The sequence below is a fragment of the Charadrius vociferus genome, unplaced genomic scaffold, assembly GCF_000708025.1.
Source record: "Charadrius vociferus isolate BGI_N301 unplaced genomic scaffold, ASM70802v2 scaffold398, whole genome shotgun sequence".
NCBI lineage: Eukaryota > Metazoa > Chordata > Aves > Charadriiformes > Charadriidae > Charadrius > Charadrius vociferus.
The window spans coordinates 1465187-1479633 of record NW_009649571.1 but is presented as its reverse complement, the minus strand read 5'-3'; the positions used below and the strand labels follow the sequence as shown (position 1 = coordinate 1479633).

Below are 14447 nucleotides of genomic sequence, written 5' to 3'. Positions count from 1 at the left end.
CGGGGAGCAGGCTGCTGCTGCCACCTCCCAGCATCTGTATTTGGACAGCTGAGGCCACGCAACCTGCTGGACAGCCTTCCGTGGGGCTCGGCTCTCGGGCAGGGCTGAATGCAGAGGGAGAGCTTCAGGCCGTGATCTCTGGGTCCTGATTAAAAGGCTGAGGTCATGGGAGCAGTAGTACAGAGAATTGCCCTTTCTGAGCACTCAGATGGGCTCAAGTGTTTGATCTGGACCCCACAGATGGCCTCAAAGCACAGAGAGGTCATTTGATGAGTGTTGTTTTTCATACCTAGCGAGGCAGCACCAGCACTTTTCCCACACTGAAGAGCTCCAGCCTGGCCTGAGAGTGCTGTTTCGGCAGCGCTGGAAAGTGAGATGTGAGCATGGAGCGGGTGTGAAGCACTGTCGGGCACGCCTGCCCTGCGTGGAAGTGGTGAACACCTCCTGTCTGCCTGGCTTTGGGGCTGGGGCTGCCACCACGGAGTTGTTTGGGACAGTGGCCATCTGTGCTGGAGTCATCTTGTCCCCCTGAGGACTCAGACTGTTGGTGGGTCTGCTCTGGGTTAAGAGAGAACCACGCTCTGCTGAGTGTGTAAAGAGCTTTAAGTGAGGCACATGTGGATCTTGGGGGTAAAACCGCCCAGATATCTCCCCTGAGCTGGTGCGTGGTGGTGGAGCAGCTCCTGCCCCACGTCGATGTGTGGATACAGCCTTGGTGCATGGTCCAGTCTGGCTCGAAGAGAGATGACTCTCTCTCACTTGTACATGTGGGAAAAGCAGGAGCAGGCGGCTGCGCTGCTGCCCAGCTCCGGAGGCAGAGCGACACGGCTTTTGCTCTGTGGTGTCCCAAACTGGGTCAGCGCAAACATCTCCGCAGGAGACAGAGCCTCCGGATTCCTTTTCCTGCACGTTTCAGACGTACTAAAATAGCAACAACATACAGAGCCTGAGAACCTAGTTACCGACCAAACCTCTAGAAATGCAGATAGCCCAGGGCAGATAATTCAATGAGGTGACAAGAATCTGCTGTGTCTCTGGTGCTCCTGCGATGCATCTCACTGGTGCGAGGCAATGCCTGGGCAGGAGGTCCCAGGCGGCTCGGTACAGGGGGGTGCGTGCTGTGGGGCTGCTGCCGGGGCTCGGCACGGCTCTGCGCTCAGCAGGGTGCAATCCAGCCATGGGCTGGGGCATCCTCCAGGATGAAGCTGTGCAGGGACATGCTCAAATCTGAGCATCTCAAATAGAGCCTAATAGGGGGCATCTTGGCCACTCTCCATCATGACACGTGGTCTGGGACTGCTTGGGTTTTTGGGTGATACGGCTGTTTGCCCTCCCCACCCCGGACCGTGTTCGTGGCAGGGTGGGGGATTTTGGCTCTCTGCTAGACTTATGAGCCTTGTGGCTCCGGGCAAAGCCCTGGAGAGTGTCTGCTCCCCGCGTTACAGAAGGAGCCTGGCTGCTGAACAGGTGAGAAATTCTCTAGAAGACAACACAAACCATTTTAAGGCTTTTCTGTGCCTTAGTAGCCAAAAGGGTGCTCCTGGGGTGGGTGCTCCTGGCTTGGTGGGTGCGCAGGCTCGGCGCCGGGCTGTGGGCAGAAGCTCAGAGCCAGCACGGGCGAGCTGCAGCGGGGGCTGCTGTGACCAGTCTGCACCACAGCTGGTGCATCGGGGTAGACGTCTCCGGGGATGCCGGTGCAGCGGGAGACAGTAGCTGGGAAAATCAGTCACTTTTTGCAAGGGAGAAGTGACCCATTAGCTTTGTTTGTTGCTTACAAGTCATTTGATACCAGGGCTATTTAAGGAAACAGAAGAGTGTCTGTGCTCTGTGAACAGACAAATTAAGCTGGAAATATCAGCCTTGGCATGGCTGATTTCTGCTCCAAATGGGAATCTGATTTGCAAAGCCTTCAAAACTGCTCCAGCTTGGCAAGAGGCAGCTCATCTCACTTCAGCCGGAGCCTGGCGGGGGGTGATGTGATGGGAGCAAAGGGCCAGCACAGCCGCGGTGCCAGGCAGAGATGCGCCATGTGCCAGCTGTGCACTGGAGCCTGAGAAAGGGACACTGTCTGGGCAGAGAGTGGTTCCTCAGCAGCCTCTGTGGCTACCGCGTCAGCGTGCAAGCTGGGAACTGCTCTCCCTTCAACGTGTTAATGCTGTCCCTGAGTCCTTCCCCAAACAGACAGTCACAATGGGGCAGAGGATCCCCAGCAGGATGGGCACATATGGAAAGGAGGGGCTGGACTGGCCAAACTGGTGGAGGAAAGTTGCACGGTGCCCACTTCTTGGAGTTGTGAGAAATCAGATAAAGTTTGGGCTTTGGGATGGTACCTCTTGTTTTTCAAGGCCCCCTGAGCCATGCCTGGGTACAGCAGCACTATGGGCAGGAAGGTCCCTCTGGCTCAGGGACATGGCTCTGCAGAGCTGTCACCACCTCCAGGAACGTGTCCTGGGAAGACAGTGTCAAGCCTGGAAGATGCACCCTGGATGGGGTCTGTGTCGGCATGGCTGTGGCTTTCAGAGCAGCTGGTTTTAGGGCACAGCTGCTCGTTTCTGGGAGACACGAGCATATGGTGCATGGAGCATTCACTTCTGGAGATGTAGGAAGAAAAAGCCATGAGGGATACAGCTGTGATGGTTCAGCCATGTTCCCGATGGGCTTTTCCTGCCAGAGTCAGTGCAGGAGGAGCTCCAGGGACAACCGTGGCTGTTGGTGTGGTCCGGCTCTCCAGCCCTGGTGTCCAGGAGAAATGGTGGAAGTGGGGCTCTGGTGGCTGAACTTCACCAAGCGATGAACCTGTCCTGCCTGCTGCAGCAGGTCACAGGAGTTGTTCTCCAGGTATTTTCCTCCACTTGCAGAGCCTTCCCCGCTCTCATCCGTAGGTCCAGGTCTGCCCCGGGAGGCTGCTCCCGGCCCCCAAGCAAGGCTGTGCTGAGCAAGGATCTGTAAAACACATCACCAGGGTGACCCAGGTCAGCGACAAACATCCCCAAACGGGGAGGCGTGGAGCCTGGAGGTGGGCTGGGTCTGGTGAAGAACCACAGCAGCGGCAATGTGATTATAGCGGGAGCGGCTTTATGAATTAATCGAGTTAGCGAGGCTGCCTCCTCGGGCCGAATAATGACCATCTGCGCAAAGCACGGTGCTGTTCTTAACCTTGAATTGTTGCACTGGCCTTTTTTCCTGCCTGGCCCAGCGATGAATTGCATTAGCACTATTGAAGAGATGGCAAACTGCAGAGCAGGGGCAAGGACGAGGTGCCAGGGCTCGGCTGCCGGGGAAAAGATTAGTGGCACAACACCCTGCTTATAACGAACCTGCTACGACCATATGATTCTCACTGCTTGTTTCTTTGTGTCTTCCACACTCAGAACGGCTGATTACTCATCCTTCTGACTCCGTGACCTGAGATTACCTCGGAGATGATGGCTGGCTGTCTCTGAAAAATGTAGATTGTCTTTAAGCTAAATAATTACGGACACTTTGTGGTGTGGACTTTGGGCTGTGAGAGTCCAGGACGGGCGCTCCCCTTGTTTCCCATGGGAGGTGGTGGATCCTCAGCACTTTTCAAGGCCTGGCCGCCAGTATCTCTCCTGCTGACGGTGCAAGCAGGCATGGACCGATGCTGTGCCCTGGCCCTTCCTGGCAGCGCTGGCTCCGGTGCTGGGAATGAGCCGCCGGCAGGTGCGTGGCCAGGGGGGGACTGACCGGCCCTTCCTGGCTGTTCCTCTGCTCAGGAAGGGCAGGGCTGTTTCTCTCACTATTTACAGCATGCTTGACAAGTGCAAGTAAATGTGCTGTCGACAAGAGCAAACAGCGTGTAATCGAGGGATGATTGAAACCAGGGCCGGGGAGGGCTCGGCGGAGGGCTGCCGTGGTGGAGGGGCGGCTGCGCTGCCCCGTGCGCCGGCCCCAGCGTGGGGAAGGGTGAGCGTGGGTGACCCCTCTCCTGTCCCCTGCCCTGCCTCCTCTTCATCGCCCCAAGCGCCCTGGGGGCCCCCAGGCACCCGCCTGGCTGTGCACCCATCTCCTGTTCCCCAACACCTCGCTGCCTTCAGCAACACCCTTTCTCTTTACACTGGGTCATCTCCCATTTGGATGGTGGCCACGAACACCCTTGAGCTGGCACAGCCGTGGGGCCGCTGGCGTTGGGCTGGCCATGACAAGCACTTGGGTTGGTGATGAGTGGGGTGAACCTCTCTCTCTCTCATCCATTCATGGGGTGCTTTGCTCAGCAGGAGTGTAGTCAGAGCACAAATGGCTGTTTGATGGGGGAGGAGGGGTGGAATTTGCACCTTCTCGCTCTGTTTTTGGCCCAAAGTTCTTCCATTTTGGGCTGGGAACCTGCTGCCCAGTCTGTGCCGGCTCTGCTCCAGAGGGTCCTTCTCACCTGCTGCTGTGGGGCAGGTCAGGCAGGGCACGGCCAAGGGTGCGGGAAACCTGGAGCTTCATCAGAGCCTGCTTTTCTTCCATGATGCCGATGTGAGAGGCCAGGCAGGGCTCAGCACATCACAGCAGCACCCGGAGGGCCAGCCGATCCCGGCCACACACCCGCCCAGCATCTCCCTCCTGCTGTCAGAGTGCTCCAACAGAGGAGAAAACCCTGAGGTTTGTTCTGCCACAATAAGGGTTAAAGCATCAGCTGGCAGAACCTACCATCCAGGTTACAAAAGTAAAGCAAATAATTGTGTTGTTCCACGCCAGAGAGCACAGCCCGCCCTGGGCTGGAAAAACTCCTTACTGAGGAGGGCCAAAGGCCGATTCAGTAATGCTGTGGGTTCGGAGGCTGCAGGACTGGAGGCGCTGTCCCCCTGTGAGTCAGGCACTGGTTCAGCTCCGTTCACTTAAATATCTGGAGGTCCCGGTCCCTGCCATAGGTCCCGGTGCCATCACAGCAAATGGGACCCTTGAATCCACATTGATGACCTCGATGCACGGTGACACGTGGATCTCACCCTTGGCAACTGGTGGGCCAAGAGAAGGGCAGTGTGTTGACTCTAATTCAGCTGAGACAGGAGTCGAAGAGGTAGCAGTAGGTGTGAAGCAGACTGTGAACATAAAAGAAATAGATGCAGTTGGAGCTACCCCAGGTTGATCCATCCTGAGCCATGTTCTTACTGTTTTTTTAGCCCTCATCCATGGGAACAAGCCCCACATGCAACCAGGGCATCGATGGGGGGATTTTACAGCTCCCTGTGAGGCTTCAAACCATGTCCTAAATGTCCCTTTATGAGTTTAAGGACACTGTTATGCTGACTGTTAATTCCCTGCAGTGCAGGTGAGCTTGGGTGAGCGCTGAGGGATCCTGGGGCTCATCTTTCCCCTCGTCATTCCCTTCTTGCACAGCAGTTGGCTTCCAGCCCTAAGGGCAGGGACGCAGCGCAAAGCCTTGGGGGGGGCTGGGATTTGCCTGGCCGTTCGCGTGGGGCTGGATGGGATGCTGGGTTGGGCTACTGGGCTTTTTAGCGTCTCCCCCAGCACCAAGCCCTGGCTGCATCAAGCTTGGGTTCCAGCCCTGATGGTTCTTGATGCTGGCCCAGGTGGCATGGAGGTGCTGGGGGCTGCCAGCCCAGGACAGCCACTCACTCGGACCCAGTGCCACCAGCTCACGGGGTCCCAAGGCACGTGTGTGCTGGGAGCGAGCGGGGAGGGACAGCGGAGCAGATGGACCAGCTGAGAGCCGCAGCTCTGGCTTTATTTGTTCGTTTGCTTAGCTGGACTCCAAACCCATTAGGAAAGCAGACGTCTCCCCTCCAGCAAACACCAGCTCCTGTTTCTCTGGCGCTGTGTGATGTTCTCCCGGCCACATCCAGTGGCACTGATGGTCCTTCCAGCACCCCCCCGAGCAGAAAGGCACGGTGGTGTAGCGGGGGCACGAGCAGCTGCTGGCACTTTCATTGCGGCCAGAGACATTTTTAAACCCTTGAAGGTCTGTTTCTCGTGAATCCCCAGAAGGGCTGGTAAGAGCGAGCGTGCCGGCAGGAGTGGTGCCGGCAGCCCGGGGGGGTTGAGCCGTGTTGAGATCATTTGCACGGGGTGGTCAAAGGCACAGACTAAGTGGTTTAAGCCAGCGCTGCTGTGATTTAATGAAGGCGCTGGAAGTGCTTTGGCGCAGTGCTACCTGCGAAGGGGGGACGCTGCCTGTGCCAGGCAGGGCTGGCACCATCTGCTCAGCTGGAGCGCTCCTCTCCTGTCCCCAAACCACTCCTGTTTTGGGTAATTGCTGACCCTTTTCCCTTCTAGTGTGGTGTGGGGGGCTGTGGGCGCGTGGTTGGGCAGACTCTGAAGCCAAGTGCAAGTAACTCCTTGCAAAAGTTGCTACAACCCTGGTATTTTTGCAAAGCCAAAGGATGCGTTTGAAATGCTGGGAGGGGCTCTGGGTGGTGGTGCCTGGAGCGGTGTGGGACTGAGAGGCATGGCTTCGTCCTGCCCCCATGGGGTCGTCTGTGAGGCATCCTGCCCTGTGACAGGCACCTTCCTGATGGAGTGGCTGGGCAAGGCTCGACAGCATGATTGCGGGAGGGTTGCATTTGGCTTTGGAGCCACCAGTGTTGGTTTTGGTACCATTTGGGATTCCTCGGTTGTGTGTGTGGCTCTGGCCATGGCCCTGTTGGTGCCAGTCACAGTGAGAGCTGGTCTGCCAGGTTCTCTTCTCTCGGAGGTTGTTTCCTTACCGTGATCTGTGCTGGTAGTGGCAGCGGCTTCCAGCACGGACCTCATGGTCCTGTTGTAAGTGATGTTGGGATGGTCCTTCACAATGGCTCTGCAGTGGCTGAATGCACCAGTTCGGGCTCCTGCTGTCACCTCCCTCATCCTGCACAAGGGACAACGCTCTGCCCCTGCAGATAGCGCTGTGGAGAGGTTCCCCAGCTGATCAGCACCGTGTCACCCCCAGCAGGGAAAGGGTCTTGAGGGTTGTGGGCTGAATGTCAATGATGGAATCTGCTCCTTCCTCCCCCTTTCCCACGATAATTGTGCCCCATACATCACCTCAGTAGCCTCCGGCACGGGTCCCGCCGTGCTCACCCTGCGGGGGCCGGTTACCTGGGTCGATGAGGCTGCAGGTGCTCGGCTCGGTCAAACTGGAGCTGTATCCCCAAAACACTGGACATGGCACGGCGGGTGTGTGCAGGTTTGGATGGTGGCTGGGTTTCTTCCTGGCTGAAAGGGGCCGGGGACCCTGGGCTGGGGGTGCTCTGAGCGTCAGGGCAGCTGGGCACCCCAGTGTGGTGACATCCCTGGGCTGTGTGCCAGTGTCCCACAGACCCCATGGAGAGACCAGGCAAAAACTCGCCGGCAAAAACTCCGTGTCCAGTGAGACCGAGTGAGGCAGCTTTTACATTTCCTGTACCACTGCCAAGCTGTGGCTACCCACGAGGAAGGGGAGGCACCACATTTGTCCTGCTCCATCCCAGGAGCACCCACGAGCCTGCACCTGGCAGGGAGTGGGGGGACACGTGTGTGCCCGCAGTGCATGCTGGAGGAGAGCTGAGCACCGGTGGTCACCGTGGCATCAGCGAACGGTGGCCACAGTGCAGATAACCACCGGCAAATGGTTGTGACAATGGCTGTGCACATGTACCCCACTGTGTCGTCTCTCCGTAGCCATCAGGGCAACTTGACTGTCTTGGTCAAAAAGTGTAATGCCAGGAGGAGAAACGTCCAGCCAAGGCAGTCGGGTCCCCAGCCCAGTGTGTGTGGGTGTCACGAGAGGGCACTGGCCCTTGCAGGAGAAGAGAAGGGGCAAGTGGTCGTGCATGGGCTGTCCCCTGGATGGAGACCATACACCCTCCTGCCTGGTTTCTCTCCTCTCCCTGCCCGTTTGGGCAGAGCCGCTCGCAGGGGATCGCAGTGCAGAGGGCAAAGTGCCGTGCTGCAGAGCGGCTCTCGCTTCAGAGCTGTCGCTTTTCCATAGAAAGTAATTTGGGAAAAAACCCAACTGCGAATCTGCAGCAGAGTTTCATGTAGCGGGAAGCACTGGAATCGGTCTGTGGATTGGTGTCGCCCGGGGGCAGGACAGGGCAGGAGAGGGAGAGCTGCGAAAGCGAATGCGGCGGGTTTAGGGGTGATCCATAGCTCTTCCACAAGGCAGGGCCGTCGTCCACCCCGATGCCTCCAGGGATTGCCAGCAGAGCCGTAAATAGCACGAGGGGCATGAGGGAGCAGTGTCTGGGAGAGGCTGGGGCGGCTTCAGCTGCTGCTCGACACGGACATTAATAACAGCAGAGGCAGAGCCGAGCGCTGCGCCAGCGTCTGCCGAGCCGCGGCTGCGGGCACACGTCGGGGCCGGGGCTGCCGGAGGGAGACGCCGCTTGCTCGGCCCGTGCGGCTGAGATGCAACTGGGAGCCCAGATTTGGTAGGTTTTGCTTTCAAAGATTGCAACCTGGGGGCCGTACCCTTCCCTGGGCAGGATCCGGCTGCAGATCTGGCGCAGCGCTGTCAGGAATGCTGATGTCCTTTTAAATTGAAGGCGTCTGCTCCGCACTGGTCCCGCTGCACCCCTGCGCTGGTCCCTGCTGTCTCCTGGGGAACCCACGGCTCCTGCCCGGCTCTGTTTGCCGCCGAGCTGGGTTTGAAGGGTCGGTAATGAGCAGCGTCGGAGGGAAGGAGGGAGCATTTGTAGCGACAGGGGCTTTTTGAGGTTCCCTCGCAAATTTGGGCTGCATACGGCTGTGCCATCTGCGTTGCCTGGCTCTCGCCGCGGGAGCGGCATTGCAGCGTGCCAGCGACCTGGGCTTTCTGCTCTGGGACTTTTACAGCCTTTTGGGTACTCTCTGTTTACTGGCACTGGGGACCAACCAGCAAATTCAGCCCTTATCACTGAAATCAGAGGTGTGTGCGTGCCCGTAGCCTCGGGGGGATGGAGGGCACCGGGCAGGGGACATGTTGGGGTCTGGAGCCGGGACTGCCGGGGCGGCTGTGGTTTGGGGCTGGCAGCTCGGTGCTGTGGCAGTGGCAGTTCTGTGTGAACTCAGCTGCTCGGCTGAAGTACATGTGATGTGGGGAGTTTTGTCCCGGGTTGTTTGCTGATACCTTCAGCAGCTGATCCCAAAACGCGGGGTGCAAGCTGCGCCTGCAGACCGGGCTCTCTCCTGCACACCCTCTGCTATGGCTGCGGCTGTTGCCCTCCATTAAGCCTTGATTACTGCTGGCCGCCGGGCTGCAGGGAGCGGAGTGGCTCTGGGGAGAGGCGCAGAGTGCAGCTGCTGCAGCATCGGGGCTGGGCGATGCCCCGGTCGGGTCCTCTTTGCAGAGCAATCAACTGGGGGTGACAGTAATGGGGTAATGGGATTAGCGCAGGCGGCCGCCACAGGATCATTTCCTCCCATAGATGAGGACTTCTCCTTCCAGGGCTCTGAGGCATTTCCAGCCCAGGGTTTTTTGGGTGGTATGAACGTTCACATCCCCACAGGTGTCCCACCGGAGGCATATACCCACCCTCACTGCGCTGCCCCGGCACACTGTTGGATCCTCCTGTTTGGGTTTGTACATCCGCACTTGCTTTTGCTGTTACACTAATTGCTCTGTATCAATTATTCATCCGTTCAGTGATGAAGCAGGGAATGGGTAGAAACCCCTGCTGTGCAGAGCCCTGGGCTCCGGCCGGCCCTGCAGGGCCACTGCGGCTCAAGGAGGGCAGGGAGCGGAGCTGCTCAGGGGACGCTCCTCGTGACCGCTTTCAAAATGACTCCCATGAAAATTTTCTCAAGTTTTGGTAGTTCTGCTTTGTGTTTCTGGCTTCGCTTTCTTCCTCTCAGCCCTGTGCCGTGTATTAGGTGCTGCTTCCTGTAGTCGTGTGATTATTTGGCTCTTAGTGGTCACTTTTTAAGTCTAGAGGTGCTCATCATCAATGGTTTTGGTAGTGTTTCACAGGGCCAGGTAGACGTTTCTGATCTGATGGATCTGGGCATGGTTTTTCCCATGCTAAGAACTGAAATTGTATTTTTTTTCTTCCACTTTAGGAAAAAACCTATTTTGGAAATGTTGATGTTTCCCTGGGTGATGTAGGTGCTCTTTTCCCCGCATCCCATTTGCCCTGGGGAGGAATGTTACCTCCGCGCAGGGAACGCACTGCCAGCAGTGAAGCTGGCTGCATCCTCCCCAAAACCCCCCTGGAGAGGGACTTGGTCTCATTCCCATGGAGTTAAATGCTTTTGGGGACAGGTGAGGCACCTTTGGGCAAAGGTAGATTTAAGGGCAGCAGGAGCCAGAGAGGTTCCTCCATGGGAAGCACCCATGACAGCCTGTTACAGTAGCCCCTCCGGCAATATCTCGGGAGGTCCATTAAGTCCTCCTGGGATGAGAGCACTGTTGGAGTGGGCGTCCTTTGCTCTTCTGCTCATCTTGATGTCCAACAGTCTGTTACCTTCAGGGACTTTCCTGCTTTGCCAATCCCTGATTTTGGCTGAGGAGCCGCCTGGGTGCAGGGCAGTTCTCCTAGGCGTGTTTAGCCTGCTCTTCCCCAGGATCACTGCAGGAGAAAGATGCGTGTTGCAAAACCTGCGCATCCGTGTCAGGAGCCAGGAAAGGCTGAATTCAGTTTTCTTGTGTGCGGGCATTACTTGAACCATGGCGGCTCCATGACTGCGAGGAGTGGAGGTTTTGAAATAAGAAGCTAAGTGCTGCAAAAAAAAATCCCTGACCTCCCAGAGCTGGGGATTTAAGGGAATGCCACATATCACGGCATTTCTGGCAGCATGAGAGCTGGCGGCACTGGGGGAAGGCCACTGCAGGCTTCAGCTCACAGCTGTGCTGTCTCTGTGGCCGGTGTTTTCCCAGCTGGAAGTCCCGGCTGTGGGCCACCAGAAAGGGCACGTTATTTAAAGAAATGCTGGAGAAGTCGAGGCCGTGCTGACAAACCCACATCTGTTCAGTGAAATTTGCTTTGCTGGCGTCAGAGCAGCAGCAATCAGAAAAAACTGATCAAATTACAGACCGAAGAGCGGAGGGTTTAAAGTACTCCTCCGTCTTGGTTTCAAGAAAACTTCTGAGTCAGTGAGTGATGTCCAAAGGCAGAGGGGGTCCAGGCAGCGGGTTACAGGTGCAGAGACTGAGGATGCTGGAGCAGGCAGGGCAACGTTTGGCTTTTTTGGGGTGTGTTGAGGCTTGTTCAATGGGGAAATGGATATTAGAGACTGTATTGTTGTTGCTCTGATCTCAGACCAATTATCCTCCTTCTCCAAAATCACCCCTGACAGCGGCCCTGGGGCTTGGAGGCAGCTTGCTCTTCTACTTTCTCTTCCCCTTCTTGGGACGTGCTTGCCTTGGCCACTTAGTTTGAGATAGAAACTGAAACAGTGAAGTGCGAGGTCCTCCGGGGAGGTTGTAGTAAAGCCCCTAGAGCTTGCCGGCTCAGTACCAGGAAGACCAGGACAGGGAGACCCAGATGTTGCAGATGGGAAGATGCAGATGCTGAGAACAGGGAAACCTGCATATTGAGGATAGGGACACCCAGACGTTGAGAGCAAGAAGACACAGATGTTGGTGGTGTGGAAATCCAGATGTTGGCCACTGGCTCCTGAGCCACTGCTGCTGGCCAAGGGAGAGGGACCCATGCTGCAGTGAGACCACGGGATGTTTTGAATGAGTCCTTGAGGTGGAAGGACAGATGTCCCCTTCACGTCCCTGTTCAGATGGCATCAGTACTGCCTCCTCCAGCAGCCTCTTGGCCACAATGATGGTGAGAAGGAAACCTGGTTGCATCCCTGTCCTTGCTGGCCCAAACCAGCTTTGCACAGCAAGGTGACCCTTGGCTTCGTGCTGGTGAAGCTCTTAGTGCCTCCAGCCACGATCAGGCTTGTTGGCTCACCATGATGGCATTACTGCCGCTTTCCTTCCCTGTCTTCCCCCCACCGTCGGGTGATGTTTTGCAGAGCTCAGCCGTGGTCCTTTCTGCGAGGACAGGATTTCACAGCCCCGGTGATGCTTTCAACCCGAGATGGAAACCTCGCTCGGTGGTGAGGCTCCTGCTCATATCCTCCGTGCCACTGAAGAGCAGCAGAGTCTCTGATTGAATTAGCGCAGGGATTTAATTTAATCCCCAAATGTCTCTCATTTTGAAGGAGCCTGTTCATTTCCTCCTAGGGCCTTATCTGATGTGGGCAACCAGCAATATTAAGCAGAAGGACTGGACAGATAGGGAGCTGTTGGGGAGGGGGAGGGCTTTGCAGGGAGTCAATTGAGGGCTGTGTGGGTTTTTCCTCTAATTATTTCATGAAATAATGATGACAGTGATTGCAATACAAATAAGACATAAACAGCATCATTAAAACACACGCTGGTGCAAATGGCATCCTTGCACGGCAAGTCTGGAAACGCTGCCTTTCTACAAGAAACTACCATGGAGGGAGTGAAACAGCCCCGAGGATGTGGTAAACTGAGCATTCGCTTTGTGCTTCCCACCGAAGCCGGCTGTTTCGGGGTCGGGGCAGACATCGCAGATGGGGCTGAGGACATGATGGTCTCCAAATTTTAGTCTTCGGACTCACTGGAGCAGTTCAGGTGATGCTAAGTGGCTGCCTGTGGCAAGTTGGGCTGGAAGGGGACAGAGCGAGTCTTCTCCTCGCTCGGAAGTGTAAAGTGGGTCCTTCTGGCATGATAAAAAAGGACAAGGCGCAGGCAGACATGGGTGGGCTCCCCTGTGGGCTGCCCAGGAGGCAGCTGAACGCGAGCATCTTTTTGGAAATCTGGCTCACTTCTTGGACCCGTTAGCTCAGGCGGGTGCTGCCGGGTGCCGCACGGCCTCTGTGCCATCCCCTCTGTGCCGAAGCCGGGGCTTAAACACCTCCGGGGTATTCCCTGGGGATGACAGCAGGTTTTGCAGCCTGACCTCTGCGTACAGCTCCCTGGTGACATCCTGTAGTGGATTATAATCCCCGTGCAACAGCTCTGCAGGGCGAGGAGGTGTTTAGCAGCAGGTTGGCTGTCCCAGGGGATGGCTTGCAGGGGTTTCCTGGCACGATCCCGGACCACCGGGGGGGACACAGCCTCCATCCACTCCATGGGTGCCTCTTCCCAACGGGATGTGAGGCTGGATGGGCTGATTCCCGGGGCTGCTGCTCTTTTTGAAGCTAAAGTCAACCTAATTTGTACAGGGGTAGTGGCTTTGTTAACTCTGGCTTTCTGGTTGCCATCGGGCTTGTGAAAATGCTCGGATATTAATTAGGGATACAGTGACGTTTTTTCTGAGTGACTTCCTACCCGGGGCTGGTCCTGTACAAAACGCCCTGTCCCAGCCCCACAGGGTGTGCGTAGGTGGGAATTGCTTCCTGGAGGGAGGATTTTTCTCTGCTTTGGTTTTTCTTCCCTGCTGAGCTGGATTTTCCCCTTTGGCTTAGACAGGCTCTGTGCAAAGGGACAGTCACATGGAAGAGAGGACCCGGCTCTGGCAGGAGGGGCTCGTCGCAGGCTTCCCCTGGTCACGAAGAAACCTTGGAGGGTTTTTCCTTTGGGCTGCTCCTGGCTTTTGCCTTTGAAAGGCCTTTCCCAGCTGCAGAGGAAAGATGGCAAAACCCAGCGAAGGAGGCTTAAAAAACTGAAAGGGGCTGGTAGCAGCGGTTGTGGTTTTGCAGGGCCACGTCTGCGTGGGGCAGCTGTGGGGAGCCCTACAGCCCGGGCCAGCGGGTCAGGGAGGCTGAGCCGCTGGTGGCCACGGCCAGGCCGAGCCTGGGCAATCCGCAGACGAGCAGAGCCCGGCGCTTCCCCTCTGCATTTAATAATACGGTGCAGGAGGGGCCAGAGCTGCCGGACGAGAGCTGCTGGTTTTCTCTGCCGACCTTGGGAAGATCTCTGCAGGGCTGAGCACCCCCAGCAGCTCCCAGGGGGACGGTGGAGCCATCGGGGTAGGGATGATGTTACCAGCTCTGTCTGCAGCTGCAGTGAAGCCCGTCTGCGCTGGCTGTGCTGCCGGGATGAGCCACCCGCCACCAGCCCTCCCGGTTTGCCCTGGTGCTGCTGGGTGCTGGAGGCAGGACCTGGGTGGCCCCATCCCACTCCTGCCCTGTAGCCACCAGCTGTCTGCTGATGGGAGAACCTGGTGCTTCAGGGATCAGGACCAGGACAGGGTGCTGTAGGAGTGATGGGCAACCTGCCACCACCTGGGGACGTGGGGACAATGCTGTCCCAACCCACCAGAGCACTGTTAGGGTTGTACAATTTGGTGCCAGCCTTGTGGTTGGGGTGTTGGGAGTGGAAAGGCTCCCTAGGAAAGTGGCTAGTGAGAGACTTGGGGTGTTTCTGTCTTCATCCTTCTTTATCTTCTCTTCTGGGCAGATGCTGGAGACGGACACTGAGAAGCCAGGGCAGATGCACTCGGAGGACAGGAAGGCAGCAGCAGGTGATGCTCCTCCAGCTGCAGAGGCACCAGCTCCAGCCGAGTCCCGGGAAGCTCTGGGAGCCACCCAGGGTCCTCTCCTGGCGGAAAAGCAGCCGGTGGTCACAGAGAAGG

At 57.2% G+C, this 14447-nt stretch overlaps 1 protein-coding gene across 2 annotated transcripts in view; it reads left to right on the top strand.

Annotated features, from left to right (window-relative positions):
• Positions 1–14447, top strand: part of RGS3 (regulator of G-protein signaling 3) — a 64508-nt gene that overhangs the window by 38722 nt on the left and 11339 nt on the right. The window lies entirely within an intron of this gene.